This window comes from Phascolarctos cinereus, unplaced genomic scaffold (genome assembly GCF_003287225.1).
Source record: "Phascolarctos cinereus isolate Bilbo 61053 unplaced genomic scaffold, phaCin_HiC Scaffold_2;HRSCAF=192, whole genome shotgun sequence".
Taxonomy (NCBI): Eukaryota; Metazoa; Chordata; class Mammalia; order Diprotodontia; family Phascolarctidae; genus Phascolarctos; species Phascolarctos cinereus.
Genome location: NW_027555625.1, coordinates 383,323,174 through 383,345,006, shown reverse-complemented (window position 1 = coordinate 383,345,006; position 21,833 = coordinate 383,323,174). Strand labels below are relative to the sequence as shown.

The window sequence follows — 21,833 nt, the reverse complement described above, 5'->3', positions numbered from 1 at the left end:
TCTCTTTTTATCCAATCCCTCCTCAAAAGTCTCTTTTGCTTTTAACCACTGTGTCCCTTTATCCAACCTCTCTTTTACCATCCTCCCCCTGTTTCTTATCCCCGTCCACTACTATTTCTATATTGGGTAAGTTACATTTCTATATGTAACTGAGTGTGTGTGTATGTATGTGTGTGTGCACATGTGTATTCTTCTTTCTTTGAAGCCATTCCAATGAGAATGAGGTTCAAGCATTGCCTGCCACCTCTTTCCCATTTTCCCCTCTATTGCAAGCACTCTCCCTTGTGCTCCTCTTTTATGTGGGAAAATTTTCTCCATTCTACCTTTTCCCCCTTCTCCCAGTGCATCCCTCTTTTCTGACCCTTCATTTTTTTGAGATCATTCCAACATAACCAACCCCTCCCCATGCCCTCTGTGTAAATTCCTTTCAACTTCTCTAATAATGAAAAGTTCTTAGAAGTTACATGTATCATCTCCCTATATAGGAATGTAAGGAGTTTAATTTTATTGAGTTGTTTATGATTATTCTTCCATGTTTACCTCTCTATGCTTCTCTTGAGCTTTCTGTTTGAATGTCAAATTTTTTATTCAGCTCTGATCTTTTCATCAGGAATGCTTGAAAGTCCTCTATTTCATGAAATATCCATTTTTCCCCTGTAGTTTATACTCAGTTTTGCTAGGTATGTTATTCTTGGTTGTAATCCCTGTTCCTTTGTCTTCCAGAATATAATATTACAAACCTTCCACTCCTTTAACATGGAAGCCACTAAATCTAGAAGGTTGACTATGGCTCCATGATATTTGAATTGTTTCTTTCTGGCTGCTTGAAGTATTTTCTCTTTGACAGGAGAGCTCTGGAATTTGCCTGTAATATTCTTGGGAGTTTTCATTTGGAGATTTCTTTCAGGAGGTGAACAGTGGATTCTTTCAATTTCTAGTTTACCCTCTGGATCTGAGATACTGAGACAGTTTTCCTTTATAATTTCTTGAAATATGATGTCTAGGATTTTTTTCATCATGGCTTTCAGGTAGTCCAATAATTCTTACATTATCTCTTCACAATCTAGTTTCCTGGCCAGTTTTTCCAATGAGATATTTCACATTTTCTTCTATTTTTGCATTCTTTTGATTTTATTTTATTATTTATTGATGTCTCATGGAGTCATTAGCTTCCATTTATTAAATTCTAATTTTTAGGAAATTATTTTCTTCAGTGAGACTTTGTACCTTTTTTCCATTTGACCAATTCTGCTTTTTAAGGAGTTCTTCTCTTCAGTGGATTTCTGTTTCTCTTTTACCATTTGGCCAATTGTTTTTAAGGTGTTGTTTTCTTCAGTATTTTTGGGCCTCTTTTACCAAATTGTTAATTCTCTTTTGTAATCTGTTGCATCACTCTTGCTTCTTTTCCCAATTTTTCCTCTACCACTCTTATTTCTTTCTTTAACTCTTCCAGGAATGCTTGTTGGGTTTAGGTCCAATTAGCACTTTTCTTTGAGGCTTTTCTTATAGCTGTTTTCACATTGTTGTCTTCCTCTGATCTTTTTGTCTTGATCTTATCTGCTCCCATAGTAGCTTTTTGTGGTCAAAATCTTTTGTTGTTGTTGTTGTTGCTGTTGTTTGCTCATTTCCCCAGCTTGTTTCTTGACTTTGAACTTCATGTTAAAGTTGGGCTCTGCTCCCCTCGGGGTGGGAAGGCACTGTCCCAAGCTTTAGTCTTTTTTGTGCTGCTCTTTTCAAAACTAGTTCTGGGGGTCTGCAAATTTTTGGTGTTTCCAAGGTGGTGTGATCCTGGAATAGGTGCGTCACAGCATTCATGGTCTGCCCTCTGGTCTTTACCCAGAAAAGGTCCCTGGCCCCTTGCAACAGCAAGTGCTAGCACTCCTCTTTGCTCAGGAATTGCATTCAGGGCTCTTGCTCCCTTATGACCAACCACCAGTGCTCCTCTCCACCCTGGAACTGCATATAAGCAATAGAGTTGCCAGTCAGTGCCAGCTGTACCCAGTACCAGCAAAGGGTCTCTGCAATCTCTTTCTGATCAGTTGTCTGACCCCTTTACCATCTCTGGGCTGAGAGCTCCTGAAGCAGCGGATAATTTTTCTAATTCATGCTCTGCCACAGATGTTGTTACCATTAAATTTAAGGTGGTCATTTTGCTTATTTTTAGTGTGAATGGGGCAGCTAGGTGGCGCAGTGGATAGAGCTCCAGCCTTGGAGTCAGGAGGACCTGAGTTCAAATCTGACCTCAACCACTTGACACTAATTACCTGTGTGACCCTAGGCAAGTCACTTAACCTCAATTGCCTCACCAAAAAAAAAAAAATCAATGTAAGCAACACCAGCTGAGGTTACCAAGAGTCACCTGAAATAGCTTTTGTTGCCTTTGAGCTCACGATAAAACCAACTCTGTCAACTCCTTCTTTCGTAATCTGAAACTTCTTTATGTTTTCTGGGTTTGATTATAATGTCAGTAATGAGGTGCGGTTCCTTCAGTTGAATACCATCAATTTAATCATTATTGGACAAAACTCTCACATTCAGGTTAACAGACTGTTAAAAACAAGTTTATCGATATCGTGAGAACTGCACAATGTTTATCACTGTCTGCCCCCTTTTCTGACATTCTTCCACCACCACCGCTGAAGCTGAAGGAAGCTACAGGTAATTTGGAGCCATTCTGAATTTTCTTTCTGTCCCAGGTGATTTGGGGCAGAGGATTCATCACCTACTAGCTAACATACTGGTGAGTAGTTTCTCTCTCCATAATTAACTGTTATGGTTGTTGTTGTGGCTGTGGCTGTTGTTGTTGTGACCCCTTGGACAACAGTCTGTTGCTCAAATCATACTTAAAGTCTTTCCAACATGTTAGAATCTGCCAAAGCTGGGAGACCATTGGCAAACTTTTGGGAGGACCCAGAGTCATCTCGGCACCACAGAGAATGACTTTGTAGAAATTCTCCTTCATCTTGAACTGAAAGCTCCATTTCTACATAGACCTTCTGTTCATTCACCACTCTTCATTCTGCCCTCTGAAGACAAGTAGAACAAGTCTTTTACATGACAGCCCTTCAAATATTTGACAGCATTTATGATGTCCCCTTTAAGCCGTCTCTCTTCAAGACAAAACTCTCTCTGCCAACTCCTTTATTCACTTGTCAAGAGGGAAATGTGTGAGTCTCTGTCCTTCTGGTTGGTCTCCCTGCCACAAGTCTCTCCACACTGTAGTTCATCCTCCATTCAGCTACCAAAATGAGTGCCTAAACCAAACAAAAATTAAAAAATGACAATGCTACCTAAATGGACTTACGTATTCAGTGTAATACCAACCAAACTACCAAAGGAACACTTTACAGAGCTAGAAGAAAATAACAACAAAATTCATCTGGAGGAACAAAATGTAAAGCATATAAAGATTATCAAGAGAAAAAATAATGTGAAGGATGGGTGCCTAGCAGGACCTATAACTACGCTACAAAGTGGTCATCATTCCAAAATTAGAAGAAAAGCAGGAAACTACAGGGGAAACCTTTACAGCAAGTTTCTCTAATAAAGATCTCATTACTCAACTATATAGGGAACTGAGTTAAATTTACAAGATGAGCCATTCCCCAACTGATAAATGTTCAAAGAATATGAATAGGCAGGTTTTAGAAGAAGAAATCTAAGCTAATAACAACCATAATTGGAGAAATACAAATTAAAACAACTCTGAGACATCACCTCAAACACACTATATTGGCTAAGATGACAAAAAATAAAATGACAAGTGCTGGAGGGTATGTGGGAAAATAGATTTGTTGAGCTGTAAACTAGTCCAACCATTCTGACAAGCAATTTGTAACTAAGTCCAAAAAGCTATTAAATTGTGTGTATCCTTTAACCCAGCTACTAGACTACCACTACTAGGTCTAAACACCAAAGAGATCAAAGAATGAGGGGAAAGATCCATATGCACAAAAGCATACTTATAGTAGCTCTTTTTGTGGTGGCAAAGAATTGGACGCTAAGGGGATGCCCATCAAGTGGGGTGATGGAACGTGATGGAATATGAATTGCACTATAAGAAATTATAAAAAGGATAGTGTCAGAAAAACCTGGGAAGACTGTATGAACTCATACAAAGTGAAGTGAGTAGAGCCAGAACCATTTACAGAGTAACAGCAATATTGTTAAAATAATCAACTTGAAAAGATTTAGTAACTCTGATCAACACAATGACCAATCAGAATTCCAAAGGACTCATGATGAAACATACTATCTTCTTCCGGATAGAGAACTGATGGACTCAGAGAGAAGATTGAAGCACATTTTCTTCTCTTTCTTTTTTTAACGGACCGAGGCTAATGTGAACATTTGTTTTACATGACTATACATATTTATGATGGATTTTGTATTTCTTGCCTTTTCAATAAGTGAGGAGAGGAGGGGCTGTGGGGAGAATTTGGAACTGAAAATAAAATAAAATTGAATTTGCAAGTGCCTAAAATACACATCTGATCGTGTCACTCCCTACTCAATAAATTCCATTTTTTTGTTTAGTTTTTAAAGCTCTTTAAAATCTAGAACATTGCTACCTTTCTAGTTTTCTTATACTTTCCTCCCCTCCATATACTCTAAAATTCAATAACACCGGACTTCTTGCTACTCCTTAAATACAACATTCCACCTCCTAACTCTGCCTTTTCATTGGCTGTCCCCTATGCCTGGAAAGTTCTCCCTCCAGCTTCCCTGGCTTCCTTCAATTCTCAGCTCAGATCCTATCTTCTGCAAAAGGCTTTTACTGGTCCTCCTCAATGGCAGTGACTTCCCTCTGAGATCACCTCCAATTCAACATACAGCCAATCCTCAAATTTGATGGGCTTAACGTTCCTCGAAAATGGCATGAAAGTTAAAAAAAGAAACATGAAGATTGATACGTTGAACCTATGGGAAACAGAGGGTTAGATTCCCACAACCACACAAAAAAAGTAATCTTTCACTAGAGATTGCTGAAAATACACTTTTCTGTATGTAATTCTTTATAACAAAACATTAGTTCTAATAATAATCACTTTTCCTAACACAAGAACCATGAAATTATTCATAAAATGCAGGAGAGAGGAGAAGCAGTGCTAAATGGGATGAGGAAGGGCAGGGACTGCCATGTCCAAAGAACCCCAAGATAAAAAAGGGAAAGCAACAATTTGCCATCTCTAATCTCCATTTGCATTGTATGGTTCTGCTGTTCCAAGGCACATGCTTCGGGGTGAGTCCCCAGGCCCATAGGAGGTCATAACTCCCACAGGGCAACTGGGTCCTGCCTGGCCTGCGGGCGGCCACACTGAGAGGGTGTTACCACCATCTTAGCCACTTTTCCATTTTTTTTTTAATTCCTTCATCATGCACTTGAAAGATTACTTTAGCACTTTCTGGTGCAGATTCACAAACACTTTTACCATCACTTTCCTCCTTTTTGCAGATACAAATTTGCCCATCATGCCTCTTTTCTCTATTGCACATAGCCTTGAATGTGCCTGGTTGCCAACTCAAAAGTGAAAATGAGGTTACTAATAAAATCATGGGAATGCTTGAAGTCAAAAAGTCAAACACTGGTGAATGTTGAGGATTGATTATATATAATATACATATATATAATACATGCACATAACACTATGTGTGTATGTGTATATATCTCTCTATATATTTGTTGTTGTCTGTATATAGTCATTTGCATGTTGTCTCCCCAGCTGGAATGTGAACTCCTTGAACATTATACATAGTAACAACAACATTATGCAATGATCAACTATGATAGACTTAGATCTTCTCAGCAATACAATGATCTAAGACAATTCCAAAAGACTCATGGTAGAAAATGCTATCCACATCCAGAGAAAGAACTATGGAATCTGAATGAAGGTCAAAACATACTATTTTCACTTTTTTGTTGTTTTTTTCTTTCTCTTGGTTTTTTCCTTTTGTTCTGATTCTTCTTTCACAACATGACTAATGTGGAAATATGTTTAATATTATTGTACATGTATGGTCTGTATCACATTGTTCGCCATCTTGGGGAAGGGGGAGGAGAGAGAAGAAGAAAAAATTTGGAATTCAAAATCTTATAAAAGTGAATGTTGAAAACTATCTTCCCATGTAATTGGAAAAAATAAAATACTATTAAGTGGAAAATTAAATTAAATTAAGATAAATTTTTTAAAAGAATGTGAGCCCCTTGAGGTTGGAAGCTGTTTTTTCCTTTGTTTGCATTTCCAGCTCCTAGCACAATGCTAGGCACATAGGTAAGCACTTAATAAATGCTTCTTGATTTGGCTTTCCTCAGTTATTCATCCTTCATTTTCAAAGAAGACCAATGACATTATGGCGATGTCTTGACTTGTTGGTAGATTGGATTTGTGAGGCAGAGATGCAAAGTCACTGGCCTCACTCTCTCTTCCTGAGTCACCTGAGTCTACTGGCAAGACAAAAGTCAGGATAACTGGTGATGCCCAGATGCAGTGGATGACCTTGGCATCTTCAATGTCTGACCAAGCTCTAAGGACTCCACAGTGCCCCCATCAGCTGCCTTCATGGCCATTGGAACAAATTGTTCTCATCTGTTCATTACATTGGGGGAAGACTTCACATGCTTGGGGCACTAACTCACCTTGGCACCCTAACTCACCAATGGATTTGAGACCTGTCAGTTACGCTCATCCTGGTTTAGCCCATCTGCTGAGAAGTCTTTCCCAGGGTGTGGCCACCATAGCTTCTTGGAGCCACAAGTCAGAGCTGGGTGACAGATGGACACCAAAGATGCATGTTGAACAGCCCTAAAAAGGGCTTGGCAAGCCCTCATGCCAGTGGTGCAAGTCTTCCTGAACGCCCCGTACACCCTGAGTGACCAACCTATCGTTTGCCACTGTCTCTAGTCCCCTAACCATCCTGCTCATCTCCATCTGGACACTGTCACGGGTTCATGTCCTTCCTGAGATCTGGCATTGGCTGGCTCTTTGTGACCGCTCACCCAAAGCACTCACAAATCATTTCTTTAATGACACATTCTAGAATTTTTCCAGGAATCAAAGTCTAGATCACAGCTCTATAGCTTGAAGATTCTGACGTCTCCCTATTTCGAAATTTTACCCATCTCCCATCCTGCAGAGACTGCCATCCTCCTCTCCTGTTCTCTGCAGGTTTTTCAAAGATCACTGACAGTGGCTGAGCAATGATGTTTGCCAGGTCTTTTAGTCCCTTGGGATGTGGTTTGTCCGGGCCTTGAAGATGAACTTACTTATAGACTTACTAGCTATGTGACCCCAGGCAAGTCACTTAACCACTCTGAGCCTCAGTTTCCTCACTTGTTAAATGCAGATCACATTTAGACCTACTTCACAGAGCTCTTGTGAGGATCAAATGAGATAGATCTGTAAAGTGCTTCTCAAACCTTGAAGCACTCCATAAATATTGGTTATTATTATTATTTACTAACCCCTGTCTTACCTTGGGTTCCCATACCATTTTTATTCTATCCTTTCCTATTCAAAACTTATTCTTATTGGTAGAGGGAACTGAGAAAAAATAACAATCACATAGTTCTGCCTTCTCTGTATCTGTTACCATTGTCTCATGCACTCCAAGCAATGGAACCTATCCCTGCTATCTTCCTCTGGCTCTCAAGATGGTTTTTTAAAAGCCTTTTTGTGTCCTTTCCATTGTTGGCCTTAGCATTTACTACCAGTCGCCATTTGCTGTGCTCCTAACACTTTTTCTCATAGGACTGTGCTGGTCTTTTGTATTCATCTTCAGTTACCCGCCTTTTCTTCTTCTACCTTCTATACATATTTTTTAAGCTAAGTTGGCCAATGCATCTGTATTGATCCCTAGAGAGTTCTCTCTTTTCTTCTTCATAGGAAATATTTGTGTTCCCACAACTTCAGAGGACCAAAAATTAAGCATGCTCCTCACCTTCTGCTAAAAGAGTGACAGATTTAAAATACAGAATGAGACTTACATTCTTGGCCATGGCAAATGTGTGAATTTGTTTTGCTGGATAATACATATCTGTCATGAAGGTTTTCTTTTTTTTTTTTATTATTGTATAATTGGGGGGAAAGGCAAAATAAATCTTGCAAAAAAATGAAATTAAAAAGAAGAAAATAGTTTGCCTACTTAAAAAAAAAAGAAATATTTCTATTTCACAGAATTTCAGAGTTTAAAGGGTTTATCTGGCCCAACTCACCCTTGAACAAGAAATCTTGGTAAAATACCCAACAGGTAATCATCTAGCCCAGGGTTGGAAGCCTGGCCTCAAGGCCACCTGTGGCCTTCTAGATCCTTGGGTGTAGCCTTTTACCTGAGTCCAAGTTTGTTTGTTTGTTTGTTTGGGGGGGGGGTCTAGGCAATGGGGTTAAGTGACTTGTCCAGGGTCACACAGCTAGTAAGTGTCATGTGTCTGAGGCCAGATTTGAATTTAGGTCCTCCTAAATCCAGGGCCAGTACACCACCTAGCTGCCCCTGAGTCCAAGTTTTGGAGCAAATCCTTTTATTAAAAAGATTTGTTCTGTGAAGTTTGGATTCAGACAAAGGGCTGCACTTGAGGATCTAGGGGGCCACATGTGGCCTTGAGTCCACAGGTTCCCACCCCTGATCTAGCCCTTGCTTGAAGATCTCTAATGAAGGGGACTCCCTGCCTTCTAAGTTTTGTATATCATCAACATACTTTACCTTTTAATACCATAATAATTCAGACTTCTTCTCTGGTACAAAGGGAAGGCCAAAAAATTTTACGAGGATTTTCCAGGGTGTAGGGACACCATGCCCCTAGCCCCCGTGATATGGAAAGGGTAACTACCTTCTAGGTGTCAGGCACTGTGCTGAGCTCTGGAGCTTAAGAAATGAATTATGAAATATTAGAATCACAGAATCCTAGAATTACAGACCGTCTGATCAGACATGTATCTCAAAGCATTCCCACTGTCACCGATCCATCCATCCTCTGTCTAAAGACTCTAGTGACCATACCTCCATGGTCAACTCATTTCATTTTTGAATGACTTTCATTGCTCGGAACAACCTCTTAGCATCAAGCCTAAATTTGTCCTTTTGCAACTTCTACTACTAGTTCCTAGTTCTACCCTCTGGGGCCGAATAGAACAAGGCTAATCTCGCTTCTGCTTCTGCATAACAGTCCTTCAAATACTTTAAGGCAACTATCAAGTCGGCCCAGAGTCTTCTGTTTTCTAGACAAATGTCACCACTTCCTTCAACCAGTCATCATATGATGTTTGGCTTCCCTTGGATTCTCTGTAGCTTATCAATGTCTTTCCTGAACTGTGGTGGCTGAATTGAACACAATACTCCAGACATATCTGTCCAAGGCAAAATACTAAAGGACTATGACCTCCTTATTCCTGAAAGCAATGCCTCCCTTAATGAAGCCCAAGATCGTGTTAGATTTGTTATGTTCTGGGTGCCACAGAATAATAATAATAATAGCTAAAATTTAGATAGCATTTTCAGGTTTGCAAAACACTTTGCAAATATGATCTCATCGGAGCTTTACAACAACTCTGGGAGATAGGCACTATTATTGTCCCCATTTTACAAATGAGGAAACTGAGGCAGGCATTGGTTAAGTGACTTGTCTAGAATCACATAGCTAGTAAGCCAGATTTGAACTCAGGACTTCTTGACTCCAGGTCTAGTTCTGTAACTGCTGACTCATGTTGAGCTTACAATTCTCTAAAACCTCTTGATCTTTTTTGAACAAACTGATGTCATGTTTTTTAACCCAAGTTAAAGATTTCAAATTTATCCCTATTTAAATTTTATCTCATCTCAGTGCTCTAGCCTGTCACGATCTTTGTGGACCCTGACTGTCACCCAGGCTGTTAGCTATCCCTACTAATTTTCTGCTACCTGGAAATTTGATAACAAAATCCTTTCTGTTACTCCCTTTTCACTTACATGCTCATCACAATGCTTCTCTCCTCTACTTCCTGGATTCCCTCATAGGAGGAATATATGCAATGCTTAATGGACAATGCTATCTAAACTGTCTTATTTAAAAAAAAAAAGTAAACACAGCAAGAGCCACATTCCAGCTATGGGTTTTATCCTATCAATTCTCAGCAATACTTATGAGGTCAAATTTGCTTCCTCCAATCAATAAATATTTATTTAAAAAAAAAAACATTTCCCAAGTGGTAAGTAATCAAAACTTATAAACAGACTTTTTTTTTGGAGGAAAATATGATAGTTTAGAAGAATCTGAACTATTAAGAGCCATTTGGGGGAAATTGCTCTAAATCAGTAATAATTAGAAAAATGCAAAATAAAACAATTCTGAGGTTCCGTTTCACATACATCAGTTTGGAAAAGTAAACAAAAAAGGAAAATGACAAATGCTGGAAGAGCTATGGGAAAACAGGCATTATTGATAGAACTGTGAACTGATCCAGCCATTCTGGAAAACAATTTGGAGTTATTAAACTGTACATATCCTTTTGATGCAATGATACCACTACTAAATCTATAGCCCCAAAGAGAGCAAAGAAAAAGGAAAAAGACCAAAGACACAGAGCAAAGAACTAACCGTATTCTGACCTGGACACCTAAGGGGGGAACAGAACCCTGAAGCATTCTGACCTGAGATGCTCTGGAGGGCACTGAAGACCGCAGCACTCTGATGCCAGATGATCTGAGATGACCTAAAACCCAATGGGGAACCTGTGGCCTCAGGGCCACTCATGGCCCTCTAGGTCCTCAAGTGCAGCTTTTGACTGAATCCACACTTCACAGAACAAATCCCTTAATAAAAGGATTCGTTCTGTAAAACTTGGACTTAGTAAAAAGGCCACACCCAAGGACCTAGAAGGCCACATGTGGCCTCAAGGCTACAGGTTCCCCACCCCTGGTGGGGAATACCTCAGATATATCATGAGTTCGATTCCAGACTACCATAATAAAATGAAGATAAAGCAGGTCATATATATTTTTGATCTCCCAATGCATATAAAAGTTATGTTTATACTATGCTTAGCCTATTAAGCATGCATAGTATTATGTCTAAAAAAAGTATATGCCTTAATTTAAAAATACTTTAGTGCTTAACAAAAATGCTAACCATCATCTGAGCCTTCAGTGAGTCATAACCTTTTTTCTGGTAGAGGGTCTTGCCACAGTGTTGATGGCCACTGAGTGATCGAGGGGCTGGTTGCTAAAGGCTGGGGTGGCTGTGGCAATTTCTTAAAATAAGACAACAATGAAGTTTGCCACATTGATTGACTCTTCCTTTCACTTGAACACTTGGAGGCCATTGCAGGGGTTTTAATTGGCCTAATTTCAATATTGCTGTGTCTCAGGGAAGTCAGGAGGCCTGAGGAGAGGGGAGAGACAGCAAATGGCAGGTCAGTGGAGCAGTCAGAACACACACAATATCTATTGATTAAGTTCGCTGTCTTATATGGGAGCAGTTCATGGCACCCCAAAACAATTACAATAGTAACACAAAAGGTCAGTGATCACAGATCACCATAGAAGATTAGTGATAATGAAAAAGTCTGAAATATTGTGAGAATTACCAAAATGTAACACAGAGACAAGATGTGAGCACATGCTGTTGGGAAAAAAATGGCACCAATAGACTTGCTCAACACAGGGTTGCCAAAAACCTTCAATTTGTTAAAAACAAAAACAAAACCAAGATCTGTGAAGTGAAACAATGCAAAAGCCAATAAAGCAAGGTGTGCCTATATAGGTAGAAGCCAGAAGCAAGAGCCCAGGAAATTGAGGTCAGGACTAAATAGTACCTGACCACTCCATCTAAAAGCGTAGAAGAAGGCAGAGCCATGCCTATCAAATTACTAAAGGGTTATTTAATAAGCTAGAAAAAATAATAACAAAATTGATCCAGGAGAAGAAAAGTTCAAGAATTTTAAGGGAAATAATGAAAATAAATAAGAAGGAGTTTGGGGGTGGGGGGTTAAAAACCATTTGGTACTGATTAAAACCGAGAAATGTTAATCAGTGGGATAGATTAGGTACATAAAAGCTAATAGTATCATATTCAACAAACCTGAAAACCCTAATTTCTGAGGGAAGGATTCACTATTTGATAAAACTTTCTGGGAAACTGGAAATCAGCCCAGCAGAAATTAAATTTAAATAAATGTTTCATATACCACCTATTCTACAATATACTCCAAGTCAATGCATGACCTAAATATAAAAGGTCACATCATAAACAAATTAGGAGGAGGGAGGGTGGTATCTTTCACAACTGTAGATAGGACAAGGAAGAGTTTGGGGGTTTTTATTCTATTTTATTTTCGGGGCCACATTTTCTCTCTCAAATCTCCCTCTTTCCAACCTCAACCCCAGTGAGGAAACAAGAAAAACAAAACCTATTACAAAGATGTAAAGTTAAGCAAAAAAAAAAATCCCAAATTAGCCATGTCAGAATAACCACACATCTATGTGCATATTTTTGCATCAGTCTGCACTCTGAGTCAATCTCATCTCTGTCTGGAAATGGGTCGTGTGTTTCAACATGAGTTCTCTGGAATTGTAGATGGTCCTTGTGTTGATCAGAGTTCCTAAGTGGAATGATGAGTTCTTTTAAAAAAAAGTGAGGAAAGGAGAGAATCACAAGAGATAGAAATGAGCAATTTTGATTACACAAAATCAAAACTTTCACACAAAAGAAATGAATACATCTAAAATAAGAATAGAAATAGTTAATTGGGGGGAAAATATCTGTGCAGTAAGTTTCTCTGATAAATGTCTAGTATCCAAAATGGTAGGGAAGCAATTCACATGTAAGAATAAGAGCCATTCTTCAATAAAAGAACAAAAAGGCAGAAGATACACGAAGAGAATTCTCCAGAAAAGGAAAATGAACAATTTATGAAAAAATACTCCAAGTCACTAATAACTGGAGAAATGAGAAGTAATTCTGAAGTTCCACCTCATACCTAGAAGATTAGCAAAGGTGATTTTTAAAAAGATAATAATAATTGTTGGAGAGATTAGGAGGGCAGGCACACAATGCACTGTTACATGAACCTGTGAGTTGGTCCAGCCATTCTGAAAATAATTTGGAATTATATCCCAAAAAGTTCTTAACTGTGCAGATCCTTTAACCCAGCCACACAACTACTAACTATGTATATCCCAGTGATATAAAAGAAAGAGGGAAAGAACTCACATGTACGAAAATGTTCACAGCAGCACTTGTTATAGCAAAGACATGGAGGTTAGGGATGTCTATCAATTGGGGAATGGCTGAACAAATTATAGTATAGACACATGATGGAAAATAATGGTACCATAAGAAATAGCAAAAATTATAGATTCAGAGAAACCTGGGAAGACTTGTTTGAGCTGATGAAGACTAAAATGAGCAGAACCAGGAGAGTAATTTGTAAAATAACTATAGTACTGTAAAGAAAAGCAACTTTGACAGACTTAAGAATGTTGATCAATGAAAGGACCAGTGATAAGGCCTGCTGTTAAGTGCAGAAGTGCAGAAAGAAATGTGTGCATTTATTTTGCTTGACTGTGTATTTGTTACAAGAGTAGAGGGCAGAAGGAAGAATGTTATTTGGAGCAGGAAAATTGGGGGAAAGAGGGAAGATAGTGATAATGATATCCTCCAAAAAAGAGAAATAAAAGTGTTGATGAAGTATTTTTTAATAATTCAGAGAAGACAAATACAAGGAATTCAGGAAACCTGGGGAAGACTTGGAAACTTGAACTAATCCACAACAAAGACAGAAGCCAGTAGGCACAGTGACTACAACATTTTCATTGACATGAAAAGATAACAAAAGAAAGTTAAATAGGAAAAGCAACTAAGATCCTGGTGAGGAGATAATGAGAAGCATACATCCTCCTTCACAACATAGAAGTGGGGGACTATTAGGACAGAATATTTTCCAAACTGTAAGCCAAAGTTTCCATTTCCAATGTTTTTGTTTATTTTTTTTTTCTTTGAGACAAAGGAGAATTCAAGGTAGGGGACAGGGTAGGAAGTACTGATGATGCAAAAATATAAAGAATCAAAAACTATAGCAAAATAGATATTTTAAATGCACAGAAGAGAACACAAGAAAGTTTAGAGGGAGACACCGACAAGTCAGATAGTTTTGAAACTAGCAAACTGAATTTATTGTGTACTTTTTGGGGAAAGCTGTACATTATAGAGACTTGAAGTTTCATATACAAATCCCCTTTTGCTGTTCTTCATATATAAGATTGTTTGTGTTTGTTAGCATTGTCAAGTTGAGAATAACAAAAAAAAATTTTTTGAAGCCTCATAACAAAAATCAATTGATAGGGAAATTAGCCTTCAAAGAACTTATAAAGCCCAGCTAGGTCATATAGTCTTGAGAACATTTAAAGATGAAACTAGAAGGAGAAAAACAAATAGGATCTCTGGGAATATATGGAAATAAGAGGTTGCAGGAAAGCCCACCACCTCAATATCTCCACCAACAGAAACATCAGAATATCCAAAAAAAAAAAAGAGCAAAACCACCAGAAAATGTCAAAAGAGAAAAAAACATACCTCTGAGGGCAAAGGGGGGGAGGAATAAAATGAACAAACAAGAGTTCTGACATGATTTTTTTTAAATGTGATGGCTAAAAAAAGTGGAGGCAAAAATGTCAGAAGAAAAATAGACTCACACAACACTAACAGAAGTATCAGGAGCAAAACCAGAATCTCTTCAGGTCACAGTCAAGTAGTTGATAATTTTTCAAATATTCAAATAGCTCTATGATCCCATCAATCTGCACTTTCCTTCCAACAAGAAAGACTGCAACCCCTCCATGTTTGTCCATCCGTTCCTATGCCCTCCCACTAGTTCTCCACAAGTGATCCACTCAAGATGCTGGAGGCTTCCTCCCTTTCTCCTAACAACACAAGAAAGCCAATGGAACACTGTGGCTGCCCACCAATCATCCTTTACCCTTTCCATGTGACCAGCCCATCTTCTCTTTCAATCATACATCTCCTTAACCTTTTACTCCTATTCTTCTTCGGGGTCCTCCTTGATTGTATGCTGCAGCCTGCTCACACCCTCCGTGCACCTTTCCCATCGACCTCTCTGTGATATTCATTCTTAATTCTTCAGGGACAGCTGTATTCCAAGTCTTTGTGCCATAGAAATTAGAGGGAATGAAACTGGCAAAAATAGCATGAGATGAAATAAAGGAGGAACTGAGTATGACTAAGAAATCTCAGAACAAGACTATCATAAAATGAAACATTTTGGAAAAACCCATGGAAATTTAAAAAAAACAACACACAATAGATTCACTAAAAACCAAAATTATTTTTTCTAGAAAAAAAGTGATGGAAACTACAAAGAAAGCAGAAAGTAAACCCAGGAAATTATAAAAAATTAAAAATAATTTGGAATCTACACAGATAAAAATTATAGCTCTGGCTCAAAAAAGTAAGGAGAGAAAGGCAGAATGCTAAAGGCAAGAGAGCCGGCGAGAGTCAGGGACAGGAAGGCAACAGACACTCAGACTCATTTGCCTCCACAGAGGGTTGCACATCCAGGAAGCCATTCTCTGGAATCTTAAGGTTGCAGCAATGGTGGAAGCAGAATGACAGAGTTCCTCACCAAACCGGATGCTATAAGAATAGAAGCCATCAACAGTAGGCTGACAGCGTCTATGAAATGACTCTCCTAGATTATGCATAGTTCCTGGACCAAGTAAGAAGGTCATGTTATGGACCTGATCTTACCCTGCACTGGCATTGTGAGTCACGTGGACCGTGCAGGTACAGGGAGAGAGAATGACCCCTCCTCTCTGAAAACCCAAGCTCTGTGTTCTTGGAGGTTGCTCCATCCAGGGTAGTGCTTTCAGCTTGAATGTGAAGTTGAATGTTAAAAAGCAACTAAGATCCTAATGAGGAGATAATGAGAAGCATATATCCTTCTTCACAACATAGAAGTAGAGGACTATGAGGACAAATATATTTTCTAAACTGTCAGTCAAAGTTTCCAAAGTTGAGAACATTTGAAGATGAAACTAGAAAGAGAAAAGCAAACAGGATTTCTGGAAATTTGTGGAAGTAAGAAGTTGCAGGAGAGCCCACCATATCTCCACCAACCGAAATAACAGAATATCCCAAAAAAAAGAACAAAACCACCAGAAAACCTCAAAAAAAAAAAAAAAGAAAAGAAATTCCTCTGAGGGCAAGGAGGGAATAAAATGAACAAACAAGAGTTCTGACACGATTTTTTAAAAATGTAATAGCTAAAAAAAAGTGGAGGCCAAAATGTCAGAAGAAAAACAGACTCACACAGCACCAACAGAAGTATTAGGAACAAAAGGAGACTCTCTTCAGGTCACAGTCAAAACACTGCTCAGGGAGATGAGGCTCACTGGAAAGGTAAAGGTGCTTGACTCTCCAGCACACCCAAGAAGGACAAACCCAGACTAATACTGTAAGTCTGAAAGAGGTAAAAGAAAGGAAAAACTGTTTTGTCAATTTACGGGTTGAGAGGGAAGGAGAGTTGTCTTGACAGCTTATAGGAACAGGTGCAAGCACTTTGGGTTTTATTGGGTTAAACCAAACTTTTCCTATATTCAATGTTTTGTTAGCTTGGGTTTGTATGTGGAGCGAAGGACATTCTTTTGATTGTGAAGATCTAGACATGAGTAAAATTCCTAGGGGAGAATTCTCTTCCCAGGGGAGACCTGGGGTTGAGGGATGAGACAAAGAATTATAGTGAGAAGCATCTGAGATTAAATCTGGCCCATGTAAATTTAGAATTTCTAAGCTGAGCAGTGGGTTACAAATCCCTCGTATATTCCCAGGTGGCTTGAACTGCAAAGCAGGGCAACTAAGGCCAGAGTGAGGGCTTTGAACGAAGCCCTGGTGCCCTGGTTCCTCCATAATCATTTCAGGCAGTCACTGGTAAGAGGAGAGGTCCCAGCACGACAGAAGGAAACAAAAACTCAGCTTGAAGATGTAATGGAAGGAAAAACACCCAAAGGAACAGGATGTTCTGTGGGATTTTGAATAACAGGTTTGGGCTTTGGGCTGGGGATTTCTGAGCAATTAATGACTTTCTGGGCAAAGCAGTGCCACAGGAAACATCCTCCCCATGACTGCTTAATTAACACTCAGCTCATTATCTAACATATGAGAGACCTGGCAGTCATCCCACCAAGTGTCTGTATTCCTGGTGTTGGGATGATCTCCAAGAAGGGATTTAATGGGAAGATCCAGGGGACACGTGTTAAAAAGAAGCTTAAACATGGGGTAAATGCTCAAGCCATTTTCTGGTAAGGTTCCTAGAGGTACCCAATGAGGACCATAATTATCAAATTCACAGAATATTAGAATGTTAGAATATCACAGTTGAAAGATCATCTAGTCCAAATCCCTCACTTTATAAAGGAGAAAACTGAGGGCCAGAAAGGGTAAATGACTTATCCAATGTGATGTAGCTTGAGTACTCCCACATCTGCCTCCTTCATTTCTGTTCATATCCTGCTGATCAGAGCTGAACAAAATCATGAAAATGTGCCAACTAGGTCCACTACAAACTTATGCTGCCCAATCTCAATTGGGCCCTCAATGCAGCAAAGCAATCTTTTTATGCCTTTCTAATCAATTCACTGACTCTCCAAAGCAGCTGTTCTAAACTTTTTCTTCTCTCTTCAAGCTTCAAGTCATGCCTTCCCTCTACCTTTTCAACTGAGGACTTTCCCTTATACTTCACTGAAAACATTGAAGTCATTTGCCATGGGCTTCTCCTTCTCCCCTTCCCCTCATCTCATACATTCATTCAAACATCTTTTCCCACAATCTCCTTCACTCATGTCTTGGATAAAGAGGTGGTCCTTGCCAAGACAATTCCCTCTATCTGCATCCTTGATCCCATCCACTCTTATGTTCTCCAATAGATGATCCCCACTATCATTCCCACCCTCTCTTATCTTCATTCTCTCCATCTCTACTGGTTGCTTCCCTTCTGCCTATAAGCATGTTCATGTCTTCCCCATCCTTAATAAATCATCATGCGGTACTACTATTCCTGCTAGCGATAGTCCTATAATCTCTTGTCCTCTTTACACCTAAGCTCCTTGAGAGAGCAATCTACATTCAGAGGCTCCAAGTCTTCTCTTCTCAGTGACTTCTAAAACCCCTGCAATCCGGCTTCCAGCTTCTGAACTGAAACAGTTCTCTCTAAAGTTACCAATGATGTACTTGTTTGTATAATCTTTTATTTTATTTTTCAGTTAAGATGCATTTATTTTCTCTCCCTCCCAACCACTCCTCCATTTAAAAGAAAAAAGGAAAATTAAAACCCTTGTTACAAATATGAAGTCAAGCAAGACAAATTCCTACATCATCCTGGTCCAAAAATGTATTTCTCATTCTGCATTTTGGATCAATCACCTCTTGAATCAATCAATCCAAATAAGTAAATTTGTTCATTGTCAGTCTTTTGGAATCATGATTGGTCATTGCATACCAGTAATCTCATGATTCCCAAATCTAATAGTCTTTTCTCAGTCATCATCCTTATTGACCTTTCTTCTGCCTCCTTGATATTGTCAAACACCTTATGCTATCAGATACTCTTGCTCTTCTGAGTTTTCATGACACTGAGTAATTCTGGTTCTCCCCCCTGAATGTCTGGCTGCTCCTTCTCAGTCTCTTTTGCTGGTTTTTCATTCATGTCATGTGCACTAACCCCGGGTATCCTCCAATGTTCTGTCTTTTAATACTTCCACTTCTTAGCTCTTCTGGCTTCCTTCAAACCTCGGCTCAAATCCCACCTTCTTCAGGAGGCCTTTCCCACTTCCCTAGCTACTAATGCCTTCCCTTCTGAGATTGCCTTCCAACTATTCTGCAGATATCTTGTATGTGCCTAACATTTACATGCTGTCTTTCTCATTAGAATGTGCGCTCATTCAGACCAGAGATTGTTTTTGCCTTTCTTCATATCCCAGCAGAGGAAGTAGCTAGTTAGCACAGTGGACAGAGTGCTGGACCTGGAGTCAGGAAGAATTGAGCTCAGATTCACTCTCAGACTTTATGTGACCCTGGGCAAGTCACTTAACCTCTCTGAGCCTCAGTTTCCTCACCTGTAAAGTGGAGGTGATAATAGCACTCACATGGTCGTTGCGTGGATCAGACGAGATATTTGCAAAGTATTTAGTGCAGTACCTGGAACCCAGCAGGTACTTAATAAATGCTTGTTTCTCTCCTTCCCCCAGCACTGACACAGTGTCTACCATAACCTAAGCACTTAACAAATTATTGTCAATTGACTGAATGACTGACCATATGTTTTTATATAGTTTTATTTCATTAAATATTTCCAAATTACATGTAAAAATGTTTTAACATTCATTTTTTTTAATTTTGAGTTCCATATTTTCTCCCTCTCTCCCACCATTCCCCCACCATTTGAGAAGGCAAGCAATATGATATCAATTATACATTTGAAGTCATGCAAAATATATTTCTATATTGGCCATGTTGCAAAAGAAAACACACACAGAAAGAAAGAAAGAAAGAAAGAAAGAAAGAAAGAAAGAAAGAAAGAAAGAAAGAAAGAAAGAAAGAAAGAAAGAGAAAGAAGAGAGGAAGGAAGGAAAGAAAGAAGGAAGAAAGAAAAGAAAGAAGAAAGAAAAGAAAAGAAAAGAAAAGAAAAGAAAAGAAAAGAAAAGAAAAGAAAAGAAAAGAAAAGAAAAGAAGAAAAGAAAAGAAAAGAAAAAAGTATGCTTCAATCTGTTCTCACAGTTCATCAGTTCTCTCTCTGGAGGTGGATAGTAGTATTTTTCACTATGGGTCCTTTGGAATTGTCTTGGATCATTGTTTTGATTACAGTAGTCTTTTTCAGTTGATCATTGTTACAATATTGCTGTTACAGTGTAAAATGTTCTCCTGGTTCTGTTCACCTCACTTTACATCAGTTCATACGAGTCTTCCTAGGTTTTTCTGAAATCATTCTGTGACTGACTAGATCCTGACAAAGCTAGTTTGACAACCCAGATTCTCTGACTCTCAGTCAGTGTCCTACAACTCAGCCAGGAAAGATCTCTACCTTGAAACTAGAGGTGGGCAGTAGCCTCAATCCTCCTTCCCACCAACCAGACCTCTTGAACATGGAGAAATCAACCTTTCTGGAATCAAAGGCTTCCTCCTTAACTTCTATGAAATGTTTATATGCAACACCTAGTTCATAAAATGACTACCGTCCAACCTAATGATCATCAGCATGGTAGTGAGCATGGAAGAAGGCACAGATACCAGCATCCGCTTACTACAGATACTAAGAGGACAAAAGGTGGATTATCACCAGACAGCAAGTAGGCCAGAGGCCAAAGCTATGTTCAGGTTCTATAAATACAGGCAGGGAATGCAGGACACTCCAGAGCCAAAGAGTATAAAACAGGTAAATACAAAGGTCAGATAAGTATCCTAATGCTAATTACCAGAAACTCCTGATGTAAAGGTTGCATTGAGTTCAGTCACTGAGAATAAGATAAGCATCTCTAAGCAAAATTTCAGAATCGCATCATCATTACTCAGATCCCTCCTTCAGTATGGCTCTGGAATTTTGACTGGTATGGGACCTCGTGAAAGCTTCACACGAGACATCTGAGTGATGGGGGAACACAGCCATGCCACATGGGCCTTTGACTGCCTCTCCCAGAGGAGCAGCAGCTAGGACCACTTAGAACAGACACAGAGGGAAAATGCCCCCAAACCACCACAGCTAAACCTTCCTAAAGCTTTGCTGGACACTCACTCTCCCACTCTCTGAAGAGCTGCTCATTTCAATTAGATTCAATTCAACAAACATTTATATGCTAACCAGGTGTAAGGCAGTGAGGTCAGCACTCAGGATAAAATGACAGCTGCTTTTTGGAGTTTACATTCTACAGGAGGGGTACCACAGATACACAAACACAAAGTACGTACAGGCAGAGGTGTGCTGGAGAACAGATTGTTAAATTTTCAGTGTGAGCATTTATACCTCGGAAATCTGCAAATGCTACAAATGGGGCTTAATTGTTTTGTTGATTGTCTAGTCTTATGAAAATGAGGTACAATGGGGAATGGCTGAACAAGTTGTGATATATGATTGTGATGGAATACTATGGTGCTATAAGAAATTATAAGCTAGAGGCTCTCAGAAAAACCTGGAAAGAATTACATGAACTGATGCAAAGTGAAATGAGTAGAACCAGGAGAACATTGTATGCAGTAACAGCAATATTGTGGGATGATCAACTGTGAATGACTTAGTTATTCTCAGGAATACAGTGATCCAAGACAACTTTGAAGGACTTATGATGAAAAATGCTATTTATCCCCAGAGAAAGAACTGATGGATCTGAATATAGATTGAAGCATACTTTTTTTACTTTATTTTTCTTGCATTTTTATTTTGGTGTATGTTTTCTTTTACAACATGACTAATATAGAAATATGTTTTGCATGACTACACGTGTATAATCTATATCAAATTGTTTGCCTTCTCAGTGATGGGGGTGGGGAGGGAGGGAAAGAATTTGGAACTCAATTTTTTTTCTTTTTTTCTTATTAATGTATTTATTTTTAGTTTTCAACATTCACTTCCACAAGATTTTGAGTTCCAAATTTTCTCCCCATCCCATCCCTCCCCCACCCCAAGATGGCATGCATTCTTTTTCTTTCTTTCTTTTTTCTTTTTAGGCAGTTGGGGTTGAGTGACTTGCCCAGGGTCACACAGCTAGTAAGTGTCAAGTGTTTAGTCTGAGCCTGGATTTGAACTTAGGTCATCCTGACTTCAAGGCCAGTGCTCTATACACTGCACCACCTAGCTGCC

The 21,833-nt window shown here is 39.1% G+C and overlaps 1 long non-coding RNA gene across 1 annotated transcript; it reads right to left on the bottom strand.

Annotated features, from left to right (window-relative positions):
- Nucleotides 1–2,485: 2,485 nt before the first annotated feature.
- On the bottom strand, nt 2,486–15,188 carry LOC144455976 (uncharacterized). The gene is made up of 2 exons (XR_013484872.1): nt 15,000–15,188; nt 2,486–3,254 (listed from the first exon to the last, which is right to left on the bottom strand). It is a non-coding gene; the product is annotated as an uncharacterized LOC144455976 (long non-coding RNA).
- Between the last annotated feature and the right edge of the window lie 6,645 nt (nt 15,189–21,833).